The sequence below is a fragment of the Haematobia irritans genome, chromosome 3 (assembly GCF_050003625.1).
Source record: "Haematobia irritans isolate KBUSLIRL chromosome 3, ASM5000362v1, whole genome shotgun sequence".
In the NCBI taxonomy this organism is placed as follows: Eukaryota; Metazoa; Arthropoda; class Insecta; order Diptera; family Muscidae; genus Haematobia; species Haematobia irritans.
Window position 1 is genome coordinate 210,711,416 of NC_134399.1, and position 14,448 is coordinate 210,725,863.

The 14,448-nt window shown below is 30.7% G+C and overlaps 1 protein-coding gene across 2 annotated transcripts in view; it reads left to right on the plus strand.

Moving 5' to 3' along the window:
- The first annotated feature begins 3,987 nt into the window (after positions 1–3,987).
- Positions 3,988–14,448, plus strand: part of Rhp (GTP-Rho-binding protein rhophilin) — a 282,866-nt gene continuing 272,405 nt past the window's right edge. Inside the window, exons 1-2 of one of the 2 annotated variants that reach the window (XM_075302608.1) lie at positions 3,988–4,273; positions 5,412–5,579. The gene's annotated coding sequence lies outside the window, so the exon portion shown is untranslated. The remainder of the gene's footprint in view (positions 4,274–5,411; positions 5,580–14,448) is intronic. The other variant, XM_075302607.1, reaches the window with a different exon arrangement.

Consider the following 14,448-nt stretch of genomic DNA (forward strand, 5'->3'; position numbering starts at 1 on the left):
CCTAGAATACCTCTAGATTTCCAATTTCAGGCAAATCGAATAGAAAATACACTTTCTAGACGCCCAAGAAGCAAAATCAGGAAATCGGTCCATATGGAGGCTATACCAAAACACGGACCTCCCTGCCAACATTTTTTGAATTTGGGGGCGCTTCTGAGAATCCCCACTACGTCGAAAACAGTCGTATACGATATCCAAAATTCCTCGGAAAAGCGCCGTCACTATTGAGAAGTTGTACCTCTCCAAGTTACTACAAAAAAGTATCGCATGAGTGCAATTAGTAGGTGCCCTTCTGGATACATTTAGAAGGACGCCAATAAGAGCCCCTTCAAACAATCAGACAAAGTGCATTTTAAGATAGTTGTAAATGTTTATTTTATTAAACATTTATAAATTCTCATAAATATAACATTTATACGACTATCACATTTAACATATTTTTATGCATTAATAAAAGATTGATGTTGAGTTACAAGTTGCAAGTTACATGTTGTAGCGTCTATCAGCCAGTGCTTTTATTTCCAATGGAGGTAGCGTGTCTGGAAAAATATTTGAAAAACTATCACTTTATTCCATTTGGAAAGTCAAAAATTGTTCACCAATATACCTTTCACAATTTTAAGCGAAATAACTATGTTTTCAGCACTTCATTATCATTTTTATTTAAATAAATTATAAGAAGGTAGTTGTGCTTGGTGTTTCACAAAATATAAAATGGCTCTTGTAACAATAGTGATGGCAAAATACTTTCATGCGAATAGTGATGGCAAAATACTATCACAGTTGGCGATTGTTGCAGTGTCACTTAAGAGTCTGTGGTAGCGATGAGGATGAAATGGAACTTTGAAATGCTGGCAGGGCTATAGGCACCATTTTCGGTACACTTTTTGATGGTCCTAAAATACCTCTAGATTTCCAATTTCAGGCAAATCGGATAAAAAGTACAGTTTTTATAAGCCCAAGACCCCAAATCGGGTCGGTTTACATGGGGACTATATCAAAACTTGAACTTGACCTGCCTGCAAACAAAAGACGGATCTGTACCAAATTTCAGGACGATAGCGCCATTATTGAAGGCTGTACCGTGATTACAACTGACAGACGGACAGACGGACATGCTTATATCATCTTAGAATTTCTCCCTGATCAGGAATATATATACTTTATATAGTCGGAAATTGATATTTCGATGTGTTACAAACGGAATGACAAACTTATTATACCCCCGTCACCATTCTATGGAGGTGGATATAAAAATGATTAGAGCTACTGAAGTGAATAAACATAACCTAACAAATTAAAATAAGTTTAATTATATTTTACTACAGCGTAGCATATCTTCGATGTAGTACTTTGAGACTTCGTTCCGATTCCAATCAATCTTGCGCTGCGCTCTTTTTCGTATTTCAATTTCTTTTTTCAAAATAGGCTTTTCTTCCCCTGCCTTATTTGTGCCTACATGGGAAAAATATAACCAAAAAATTTCCAATTAAAAACTTGAACATGGACCGATAGCAGATAATTTATAGAGCATAGTTTTGGGCGCTCACGAGACTATGCAAAGAAACTTTATTTAACAGAAATATACTCTTCCTTTCGCAAGATTTCAAGAAGATGTCCGGCATTACATACTACTGTATTAAATTTTTACTATGAAACTTCAAAATATGTCTTATTAATTTCAGATTAACCATAGAAACGTAATGGACTGTGATTTTGGAACAAAAATAATTTTTGTTTTTATACAAATTTTGTAAAAATTTTTTTTAGTGAAGCTTTGAAACACTCAGAAATGTCACCAGCATAAAGGTTAGCACTATGTTTGGTTTTTTTTTACCAAAACACTAAATTAAAAGTGCAAAAATATATATGAAGACGATTACATTTTTATCAAGTCTTGTCAAATTATGGATGCGATTAATAATAATATTTCTAAATTAATTGATTCAAAAAAGTAAGCGTGAAAATAAGCTGGTTTTCAGCTTGAAAATTGAACATAAGGAGGTGGGATAATTCAGTGCTGAAAAACTTTTTTGGTGTTTGGTCGAAACTGGGTTTGAACCCACGACCCTGTTTATGGAAGGCGGGTATGCTAACCATTGGCCCACGGTGGCTCCAATGGTTATAGCAGCATTGCATGGTGTTCGGAGTGAAGAAGGACCTTGTGGGTGAAATTAATCAGAAGCTCGGTGAGTTTCGATTTTTCTGACAAGATTATTGGATGCATTTCATCGTATCGTAGACCCATTAGCGTAGCTAGACAATTTTCCTAGGGGGGGCTATGGCCCCCCTAGCTAAAATTTATAGACTGAACTTATAGGTTCAATTAATGTTTTATTTCATAAAATTGAATAAAAAATTAGACATCAAAATAACTCGACAAACAATTTATAATAAAGCAACTAAAAGTAGTTCCACACTTTTCCCAGCAAAAAAATTGTGAGTTGTTTTAAAGGAACAACTTTAAAAGTACTTCCAAAAATGTCCTCAATTATTTTAACTACACAGGAAGTTTTTTTACTTAATTTTTTTTCATATTTTAATGTGTAATTTTTTGTTTTCTTTTTTTTCAAATAGTTTAAAAAAAGAGTAAGAATAAATAAATTGGTACAAATTATTCAAATTTTGCCACAAAACTGCTAAATCCATTATAGAAAAATCGATAATTTTTCAAACAAGCTTCAGAATGCATTAAAAATCATAAACACAATATAAAAATTATTTATTTGGGAAAAAAATTTTTAATTCACATTCAAAACACTGAATTCGGATCTCACCTTAAGAAGTGATGCAAATTCATTGCAACGGCTGTTGAAACGGTGGACATTTGTCCTATGACAAGCTCATATTACATTTATTGCTTCTCCGCCAATTTTGCACCACTTCTAGACCCAAAAAGAACATTTTCACTACTTTTTTGGCAACGCTTTTTCGCAGCATTATTAAGATATTAATTTATGAAAGAATAGTTTTAATATCAATTACTATTTTTTTAATTAAATTGACTAAACTAAATCAATCATAAGTTCAACCACAGCTTTATTCCATAAATATCTGACTTCAAACATTGCCATCGGCAACTGCTACCACAACCCAAGTAATTCGATTGTTCATGAAAGTCTTTAGCGGAAATTTGTGCGATTGTATATACTTGTTTAATTTTTATAAAAATTAAAAAAACTGTTGACATTTACTGAAAAATGGAAAATCATAAATAGAGTTTCAAATTCTGGGGGGGGGGGGGCTAAAATTTTTCTGGGGGGTCTAAGCCCCCTCCCCAGAGGCCTTCCTACGCTTATGCGTAGACCAGAATTCGGAAGGCGACTTCCAATGCGTAGTAATCCAATTATTTGTGCCAGCACTAACAACTACAGGCTATCGGCCTAAACTTTTCAATTATATCAAATGAATTTGCATTTAGCACAATTCCAAAATATAGGTGACACTATCTTGGTTGTAAACATTTATTCGGTTAAAAATCAGTTTTGTGTATATATGCTTGAAATTGCTAATTTACTTTTTTGACTAAATATACCACAGTATCATATTGGGAACATACTGTTACTGACAACACTGACCGTAACTACATATCAATGTTTACTAACAAGAGAGCTACAGAGGTTAATTAAGCCTGACTGTTAAGAGTTATTTAACATAGACCCCTCCGTCCTAACATTACCTGTTGTATAAGCTCCACAGCAACGACAACTAATGGTCTATGGTCTGTGCTCCACAGTAAATTCGTACACTCATTGTTAACAGTAGCAGCCACAAGTGGTTTAAATGAAACTCTACAACAAAGTATTGTTGAACTCTGTTATTATTATTATCTCTCTCTCTCTCTCTCTCTCTCTGCTTACAACAACTCTCCACAATAGATAATGTGGTGTTCATTGATGGGGGGCCTTATGGCTCGCTCTCTGGTGTAATTTAAGCCATATTTCTCAACAACAGCCACAAACAACTTGGCAATATACAGCTAATGTGTTTAGTTTAAAAACGACATTCGACACGTGTGAACGTGATATACGGAACATTGAAATAAAAGCAAATATAATTTTTTTGTAGTAGAAAAAGAAAAACAAAAGAAAATACATACATTAATATATGGGAAAAAAGAGAAAATGTTCATTAATAAACCAGATAAATAAAAACAAAAACAAAAAAACAACAAATAATCGCGACGGAAAACGGTGTTTATTAAGAAGTGGAAGTAGAAGAAAAAAACTTGAGAAGACAAATTGACTCTTCTACTTATTCAAGTAAGTTAATGGTGAGGAAACAGTGGTTTTGATTTTATATCTCTGAGAATATATGTACGTTATTTGTGTGACCTGAAAGTTTTTAGCGCACAATTTTCAATAGAAATAAACAATAGTGGATCATATCGAATATTAAACTATCCAAACTGGTACACTATTGTGTAAAATAAAAACGCAAAACAAAAAAATAGCCAAACCCAAAAATAACTGAAATGTCAAAGAAGAAGAGTTAATGTGACATATGACCAAACAAATCAACCTAAAAAATGGTTACAATATAACACCAATGTGTAGTCTTTATGCGAATGTGTTTGTGTATGAGAAAAATGGTGCATTAAAACAAAAGATAACAAAAAGTAAACTAAAAATCATATAGCAAAAGATAAAAGTTAATATTAAAATAAAAACACAAACCAAAGCCATACATGATAGAGATACTCTAGTTTAACTTGAACAAACGAAACAACCACAACATTATAGAGTTTATGCATAATTTTTGTGTAACACACATACTCAGTGTACATGTACAGAATCAAAAAACCAAACAACAATAACAACAAGTGAACTTATTATTCAAACTACTTGATATCTCTTTGGCTAGCCCTCTCTACTCATCATTCACTCATACTAGCTATATATGATCAGCAAACTATTAATATTGATGTATGCGTATGTGTGAATGTTTTTGTTTTCTGTGACTACATATGAATTTGTGTGAGTGTTTTTTTATACGACGGAACTGCCGCCAAACCTTCATACCTTTTTTACCGGAAGATAATAGTGTTGTTGGTCTTTTGCTTTAGTGCAACCACGAAAATACAGTAACATCACCACCACCACCAGCAACAACAACAACAACAAACGAGTATAATAACAAATTATAATAATACAAACAACAAGTGGTATAGTACACCTTCTAATGAGTTCGAGTGAGTTTGTGGACTCTCTTGTTGTTGTTGTGTGATGAAGTTTTAATAACCCGTGTTGATAATAACAAATGACGGGGAGGAAGATTTGATATGAATAAATGAATGAATATAAAGAACCTCGAATTCGTTAAAACGAACCGTGTATATTCTATTCTATTTTTATATAAACAATAAAAAAATAATACATAAAAGAAATATATATTGTGATTTTTTTTTGTAGAAATTTTCTCATTATTGTGGGTGAGTGAAGTGTACGGTAGACCCCTTACAATTGGTAAACAAACGTCATATTCAATAATTGGATTACAACAAAACGTTAGCAGCAACAACCATAATAAATCACAGACTGTAGTGGATAACTGAGGCAGTTGAAGACAGTTGAATAAAGGTAAATATTAGATTTAAAATAAATTAGTTCTTATTTTCGTCAGAAATTTGTTTTAGGAAAATAATTTTTCACATATCTAAGAAATTTAACCCTGGCATCCTTCGCCAAAATGACGACGCGTAATTTCATTTTCGATCTAAAATGTATTTTAGACGATTGGGAAATTATAAATTTAAGTTAGACTAATTGAACTATTTAATGAATTTTTGTTTTATACTAATTAAAAACAAATTGAATAAGAAAATAAACTCAATTGTTGTTATCATTTTTGCTCACGATGCAAATTATGCAAATTAGAAATATGCCGTAGTCAAAATGACGATGGATGACGTTAGTGTACAAAAAAATAAGGATGGCTTTCCAGGGTTAAATAAGATGAGATAATAAATGAGGATACCATATGTGTGACAATTGTGTTTAACATAACCACGGTTGCTACTCGAACCAAAAATTTGGAGACAATTTTACCAAACACAAAAAAAAAAAAAAAAAAAAAAAAAACAATATTACCAAACAAAAGAAAATTGCAAAATTTTATTTCTATAGAAAATTTTAACAAAATTTTATTTCAATAGAAAATTGTAAAAAAAAAACACAAAAAACATATTTCTATAGCAAATATTATCAAAATTTTATTTTTTATAGAAAATTTTGTTAACATTTAATTCTATAGAAATTTTTTTCAAAATTTTATTTCTTGAGAAAAATTTGTCAACATTTATTTCCATAGAAAATTTTGTCAAAATTTATTTCTATAGAAAATTTTGCTAAAAATTTCATTTCTATAGAAAATTTTGTCAAAATTTTATTTCTATAGAAAATTTTGTCAAAATTTTAGAAAATTGTAAAAAAATATTTCTATAGGAAATATTATCAAAATTTTATTTTTTTATAGAGAATTTTGTTAACATTTAATTCTATAGATTTTTTTTCAAAATTTTATTTCCATAGAAAATTTTGTCAAAATTGTATTTCTATAGAAAATTTTGTCAAAATTCCATTTCTATAGACAATTTAGTCAAAATGGTATTTCTATAAAATAGAAATTTTGTCAAAATTTATTTCTATAGAAAATTTTGCAAAAATTTCATTTCTATAGAAAATTTTGTCAAAATTTTATTTCTATAGAAAATTTTGTCAAAATTTTAGAAAATTGTAAAAAATTATTTCTATAGGAAATATTATCAAAATTTTATTTTTTATAGAAAATTTTGTTAACATTTAATTCTATAGATTTTTTTTCAAAATTTTATTTCCATAGAAAATTTTGTCAAAATTGTATTTCTATAGAAAATTTTGTCAAAATTCCATTTCTATAGACAATTTAGTCAAAATTGTATTTCTATAAAAAATGTTGTCAACATTTTATTTCTATAGAAAATTTTGTCAAAATTTCATTTCTATAGAAAATTTTGTCAACATTTTATGTTTATATACAATTTTGCAAAAATTTTGTGCAAATTTTATTTCTACACTGAACAAAACAGTGAGCCCACCAGGAAGAAATCTTTTGATTAATTTTAGAAAATTTTGAATAGTTTTAGAAATTTTCAACTAAACAGTATTACAAGCGCTGGCATCACACCGATATCACAAAAATAAGTAAATATTTTTCGACAAATTCCAAAAAATTTTAGTAGACATAAATAATTTTTTTCACTTTTTAAAGAAAATTTTATAGTTCGAGGGAAAAAATTGGAGTTCAAAATTGCAAGAATGTCTTTAGTGACATACGAAGTTCATTTTGTAGTAAAATTTACAAATTTGAAGAAAAAATGAATTATTTTATGAGAAATACGAATTTAGTAATTCTTTATGCTTAATTTGTGTATAATTTTTCCCGTCTTTTAGTTCATTTAACTAACGTTCGCAAAAAATTATTAGAGTAAATGAAACTTTCTCCAAATATACTAATTTCATGAAGTAAAATATAGTTAGATTGGCTTTAGTGAAATAGTGAGTCCACTTTTTTTTGAGTGTATAGAAAAAAATGTCCAAAATTTTATTTTTATTGAAATGTAGGTCAAGTTGGTCAAATTGTATTTATAAAATTGATGTACCTCTTAGTTAGAGAGGAATATTTTGCAAAATCTACTAAAACATCAAGAATTCTATATAGAACTCTATCAACTGTGGTAACCGAGAACATAACCCCTCAGAAAAAAAGAAACGAAAATTTCCATAGTCAATTTTATTAATAAATTAAAAAATAAAATTTTGGTACTATTATAATAATATATTATAAGTCCTCAAAGTAACACTAAAGATGGCAAATGTGTTAAAATTAAAAAAAAAATCAAAATAGTATATACGGCCGTAAGTTCGGCCAGGCCGAAGCTTATGTACCCTCCACCATGGATTGCGTAGAAACTTCTTCTAAACTCTGCCATCCACAATCGACATACTTGAGTTGCGGTAACGCTTGCCGATGGCAAGGTATCTTAAAACCTCCTAACACCGTCTTCTAAATTGTAAGTACATATGTTGTCCATCAAAAAATACCAATTAAATACGTTTATAATTCAGTTTGACAAAATTTTCTATAGAAATGAAATTTTAACAAAATTTTCTATGGAAATAAAATTTTCACAAAATTTTCTATAGAAATAAAATTTTAACAAAATTTTCTATAGAAATAAAGTTTTGACATAATTTTCTATAGAAATAAAATTTTAACAAAATTTTCTATAGAAATGAAATTTTGACAAATTTTTCTATAGAAATGAAATTTTAACAAAATTTTCTATAGAAATAAAATTTTGACAAAATTTTCTATAGAAATAAAATATTAACAAAATTTTCTCTAGAAATAAAATTTTAACAAAATTTTCTATAAAAATAGAATTTTGACAAAATTTTTTATGGAAATAAAAATTTTCACAAAATTTTATATAGAATTAAAGTTTTGACAAATTTTTCTATAGAAATTAAATTTTAACAAAATTTTCTATAGAAATAACATTTTGGTAGTTTATTTTTGGCTCGAGTGGCAACCATGATTATGAACTGCTATGGACCAATTTTTGTGTGATTGGAGATTGGCTATATACAACTAACACCACAATATATTAAAATTAGAAATAAAATTTTGACAAAATTTTCTATAGAAATGAGATTTTAACAAAATTTTCTATAGAAATGAAATTTTAACAAAATTTTCTATACAAATAAATTTTTGACAAAATTTTCTATAGAAATTAAATTTTAACAAAATTTTCTATAGAATTAAAATTTTGACAAATTTTTCTATAGAAATGAAATTTTAACAAAATTTTCTATAGAAATACAATTTTAACAAAATTTTCTATAGAAATAAAATTTTAACAAAATTTTCTATAGAAATAAAATTTTCACAAAATTTTCTATAGAAATAAAATTTTCACAAAATTTTCTGTAGAAATAAAATTTTAACAAAATTTTCTATAGAAATGAAATTTTAACAAAATTTTCTATAGAAATACAATTTTGGTAGATTATTTTTGGCTCGAGTGGCAACCATGATTATGAACTGCTATGGAAAAATGTTTGTGTGATTGGAGATTGGTTATATACCACTATATATAATTGTGAACCGATGTGGACCAATTTTTGCATGTATGTTAAAGACCATATAATAACACCACGTTCCACATTTGAACCGGATCGGATGAATTTTGCTTCTCCAAGAGGCTCCGCAAGCCAAATCTGGGGATCGGTTTATATGGGGGCTATATAAGATATAATTATGGACCGATGTGGACCAATTTTTGCATGGTTGTTACAGACCATATACCAACACCATGTACCAAATTTCGGATGAAATATGCAAGCCAAATCTGCGGGTCGGTTATATGGGCGCTATACGTAAAAGTGGACCGATATGGCCCATTTGCAATACCATCCGACCTACATCAATAACACGGGAGCCACCGTGGTGCAATGGTTAGCATGCCCGCCTTGCATACACAAGGTCGTGGGTTCGATTCCTGCTACGACCGAACACCAAAAAGTTTTTCCGCGGTGGATTATCCCACCTCAGTAATGCTGGTGACATTTCTGAGGGTTTCAAAGGTCTCTAAGTGGTTTCACTGTAATGTGGAACGCCGTTCGGACTCGGCTATAAAAGGAGGTCCCTTGTCATTGAGCTTAACATGGAATCGGGCAGCACTCAGTGATAAGAGAGAAGTTCACCATTGTGGTATCACAATGGACTGAATAGTCTAAGTTAGCCTGATACATCGGGCTGCCACATAACCTAACCTAACCTACATCAATAACAACTACTTATGCCAAGTTTCAAGGCGATAGCTTGTTTCGTTCGGAAGTTAGCGTGATTTCAACAGACGGGCGGACGGACGGACATGCTTAGATCGACTTTATGGGGTCTTAGAGCAATATTTCGATGTGTTACAAACGGAATGACAAAGTTAATATACCCCCCATCCTATGGTGGAGGGTATAAAATTCAATAAATAACGTTAATTTCTAAAGTTTACAGAATTTTATTTTTATGGATGATAGTTAACAACAAACATAAAGTAAAATCAGAAACTCAAACATAATAAAATTAACCCAATACGGAATACAATACAAAAACTCCTTCACACAGAAGAAAGTAAACTAAAAAAAAATGTAAAACTGAACTACCTCGTGCGAAAATTGAACTAAATTGTATCCCAAATTTTGAGAGTCTAAGTTAACGAAAATTTTTCAAAACATTTTTGGATTTTTAACTACCATTTGCGAAATGCATCTTTCTCGAAAAGCAAAAATTAACCAAAAATAAAGAAAAAATCTTAGGCGCCAGATCATTCCCATTTTAACCACGCTGTAGTTCATTCTTACTATTTTTGAGAAGTGTACGAAAAACTTCTTTTGTTTTAGTTAGAATTGAACTAATTTGTATGTCATTGAAATTTTACTGCCATTTAGTTCATATATTTTTGTGACATAATTGGAATGAAGAAAAAAATCGTTGGGCTGGGTAAAATTTCTTACAAAATTTTAAGAATAAACTAAAACAAAATAAAATGTTTGCAATAGATATTATTTCATTTTAGCATCAGTTTTACAACAGACTTTTTTCTCTACATCCTTCGTTGCTATAAATGAGGGGTTTTTGTTGCCAAAAAATATAGTCCAAAAGTAAAAATATTTTGAAAATTTTTCTAATCAAAAATAGCAACATTTTATTTTCAATAATAAACATATGCACTAACTTATAATACCCTGTTCCGCAGTGTGGCGCAGGGTATAAAAACTCTACAATCAACCTAAAAAATAGTGTATAAACAAAATTGAGAAATATAATTTTCTTGGCATCCTTTGGAAATTATCCCTTTTTGGGTAGAAAAATTCCAAAAATGGTCAAAATTTTAATTTGCTTTCAATTAAATTTTTTAGCTCAAAATCCACCACCAACACCTACACAAAATATTAAACTTGGCTAAAATCGGATCATTAGTTGTTTTGCACCATTCACGTAATTCAATCCCATTTTCGACCAAAAAAAAACTTAAAATTTAAATATTTTTTTTTTTATAGTTATAGTCAATTATAGCAAAAATTTTTTTTGTATTCGAAGTTCGATATCATAGACTATTAAAAACAAAAAATTTGAATAAAAAATCGGGCACATATTTTTAGCCGCATTCGAAGCACTGTGCAGTGACAATTGCTTTGTGTGCGACTTAAGTCGCATAGGTAAAAATTCGAATGATACCAAAAAGGTTGGAAAATACGACTAAAGTCGCACAACGTTACCACTGTCTGTCTTCGTATAGCGCTAATGACTGTTTAACAATTTTCAGCTACAATTTTTTTCTTCAAAATATAAAATTTTCTACTACTGTCGGCGCACTACGGGAAATGGATCAACCACAGGTCCGGTACAGGACTAGTTCCTGGTGTGTATGGACCAGTCCCAGTTCTGATCAAAACATATGGAAGGGACGCATGGCATTAACATGAGTTTGTCATTGACGGGGTACACTTTAGGACACGTCTTGGACTCATTCCAAAAGACACGGCCTGGAACAATTTAGCAGGAGAACCCCATAGACAGGTCCTCAGGAACCAGTTTCGGACAAACTCTTAGAAAACTCTTTCATTTTGGGCATCCGAATTACACCCAAAATAAAAAAAACTTTTGAAGTATGTCGAACAATAGGTTATTTTGATAATATTATTTCAGCAAATGTGTAGATCCAATAAGATTTTAATATCAAGCGAGTACGGAAATCAATAAATTACGACTATTAAAAAATTGGAGAACCGGTACCAGTTCTGTGATAGGTCCGCCAGTGGCAATTTGCACCAATTTCCCGTAGGGTGGGTATTTATACCCTGCTCCACACTGTGGAACAGGGTATTATAAGTTAGTGCATATGTTTGCAACACCCAGAAGGAGACGAGATAGACACATGGTGTCTTTGGCAAAAATGCTCAGGGTGGGATCTTGAGTCGATATAGCGATGTCCGTCTGTCCGTCTGTCCGTGAACACATTTTTGTAATCAAAGTCTTGGTCGCATTTTTTGTCCAATCGACTTCAAATTTGGCACAAGTATGTGTTTTGGCTCAGAATAGATCCCTATTGATTTTGGAAGAAATCGGTTCAGATTTAGATATAGCTCCCATATATATATTTCGCCCGATATGAACTTATATGGCCCAAGAAGCCAGAGTTTTACCCTAATTTACTTAAAATTTTGCACAAGAAGAACAATTAGTACTATAGTCAAGTGTGCCAAATTTTATTGAAATTGGTCCAGATTTAGATATAGCTCCCATATATATCTTTCGCCCGATATGGACTAATACGGTCCCAGAAGCCAGAGTTTTACCCCAATTTGGTTGAAATTTTGCACAGGGAGTAGAATTAGCATTGTAGCTATGCGTGTCAAATTTTGTTGAAATCGGTTTAGATTTAGATATAGCTCCCATATATAGCTTTCGCCCGATTTACACTCATATGACCACAGAGGCCAATTTTTTGGTCCGATTTAGTTGAAGTTTTGCACAGGGAGTAGAATTAGTATTGTAGCTATGCGTGCAAAATTTGGTTGAAATCGGTTCAGAGTTAGATATAGCTCCAATATATATCGCATTCGCCCGATTTACACTCATATGACCACAGAGGCCAATTTTTAACTCCGATTTAGTTGAAATTTAGCACAGGGAGTAGAATTAGCATTGGTGCTATGCGTGCCAAATTTGGTTGAAATCGGTTCAGAGTTAGATATAGCTCCCATATATAGCTTTCGCCCGATTTACACTCATATGACACAGAGGCCAATTTTTAACTCCGACTTAGTTGAAATTTTGCACAGGGAGTAGAATAAGCATGGTTGCTATGCGTGCCAAATTTGGTTGAAATCGGTTCAGATTTAGATATAGCTCCCATATATATGTTTTTCTGATTTCGACAAAAATGGTCAAAATACCAAAATTTTCCTTGTAAAATCGCCACTGCTTAGTCGAAAAGTTGTAAAAATTGTTCTAATTTTCCTAAACTTCTAATACATATATATCGAGCAATAAATCATAAATAAACTTTTGCGAAGTTTCCTTAAAATTGCTTCAGATTTAAACGTATCCCATATTTTTTTTTACTAACATTGTGTCCCACCCTAGTGCATTAGCCGACTTCAATTTTGAGTCTATTGATTTTGTAGAAATCTATCAAATTCTGTCCAGATCAAGTGATATTTAAATGTATGTATTTGGGACAAACCTTTATATATAGCCCCCAACCAATTTGACGGATGTGATATGGTATCGAAAATTTGATGTACAAAGTGGTGCAGGGTATAATATAGTCGGCACCGCCCGACTTTAGACTTTCCTTACTTGTTTTTGTTTCAAGTAATGTTATTTTTGCTAGGATATCATTGAATTGTGGTAGCATTATAAGCACTTTCACAATATTACTTGCAACTGTTTTTTTTCTAATGTTTAAATTCAGCTCCCCAGAAAAACAAATCATATGCTCATTTGTATAAAAACACTTTCATTTTAAAGCAATCTCTAAACCGCAAACCAAAGAATACTTAACCTTTAAAATCAATTTGAAATTAACAAAAAAAAAAAACGAAACGAAACGAAACAAAGACCATACAAATCCAAATACTCTATGAAGTAAATGGTTTTTTATGGCCATTGTATTTTTGTCTTCTTAAAACCCTTCACACTCGACCGGCAAAAGTACATAATCCAAATTGCTTGTAGTTTTTGTTATTTTGGTTACTTTTCTCTGGCAGTCTCACGGAAAACACTAACAACAAACTGCGGCTTAAATGTGGCATTAATAGATGAACAGCAAAAAAAAAAAATATATATATTAGAAAATGTTTAAAACAAAAGAGTAACGAAATAAGCGTGTGAAAATCGAAACCTGTTTACAATCACAAACTATTTATTACCATTAACAATGCCAAACAGCAACACTCCAACAATCAACCAGTCATCCCAGTAGTCCTTAGCTATTTCCCTAACCGCAAAATAGTAATAAAAAAAAACATAATATGAAAATAGAAAAAAATCTAAACAAATTTAAGGTAAAAGTAAAGAAATTTGTAAAGATTTCCTAGATATTCATTACAAATTTCTGTTTTATTAAAAGTCGATAATAGTGTTTGAAATCGTTAAAATTCAAAACAGACTACAATTACATAAAATATGGAACATTTTTATTGTCAGAATATTTTCACAAAATAAATCAACTACAATAAAATATCATAAAATCCATATTTTATCATTATATAGAATGTCGCAATTAACCCATATTTATCTTATCTAATCCTATTCGAAGTAGAAAAAAAATGTCCAAACACTAATTGCAAACTATGTTCATGCCATGAATGATGATTCACCTAGAAAAATTGTGTAATA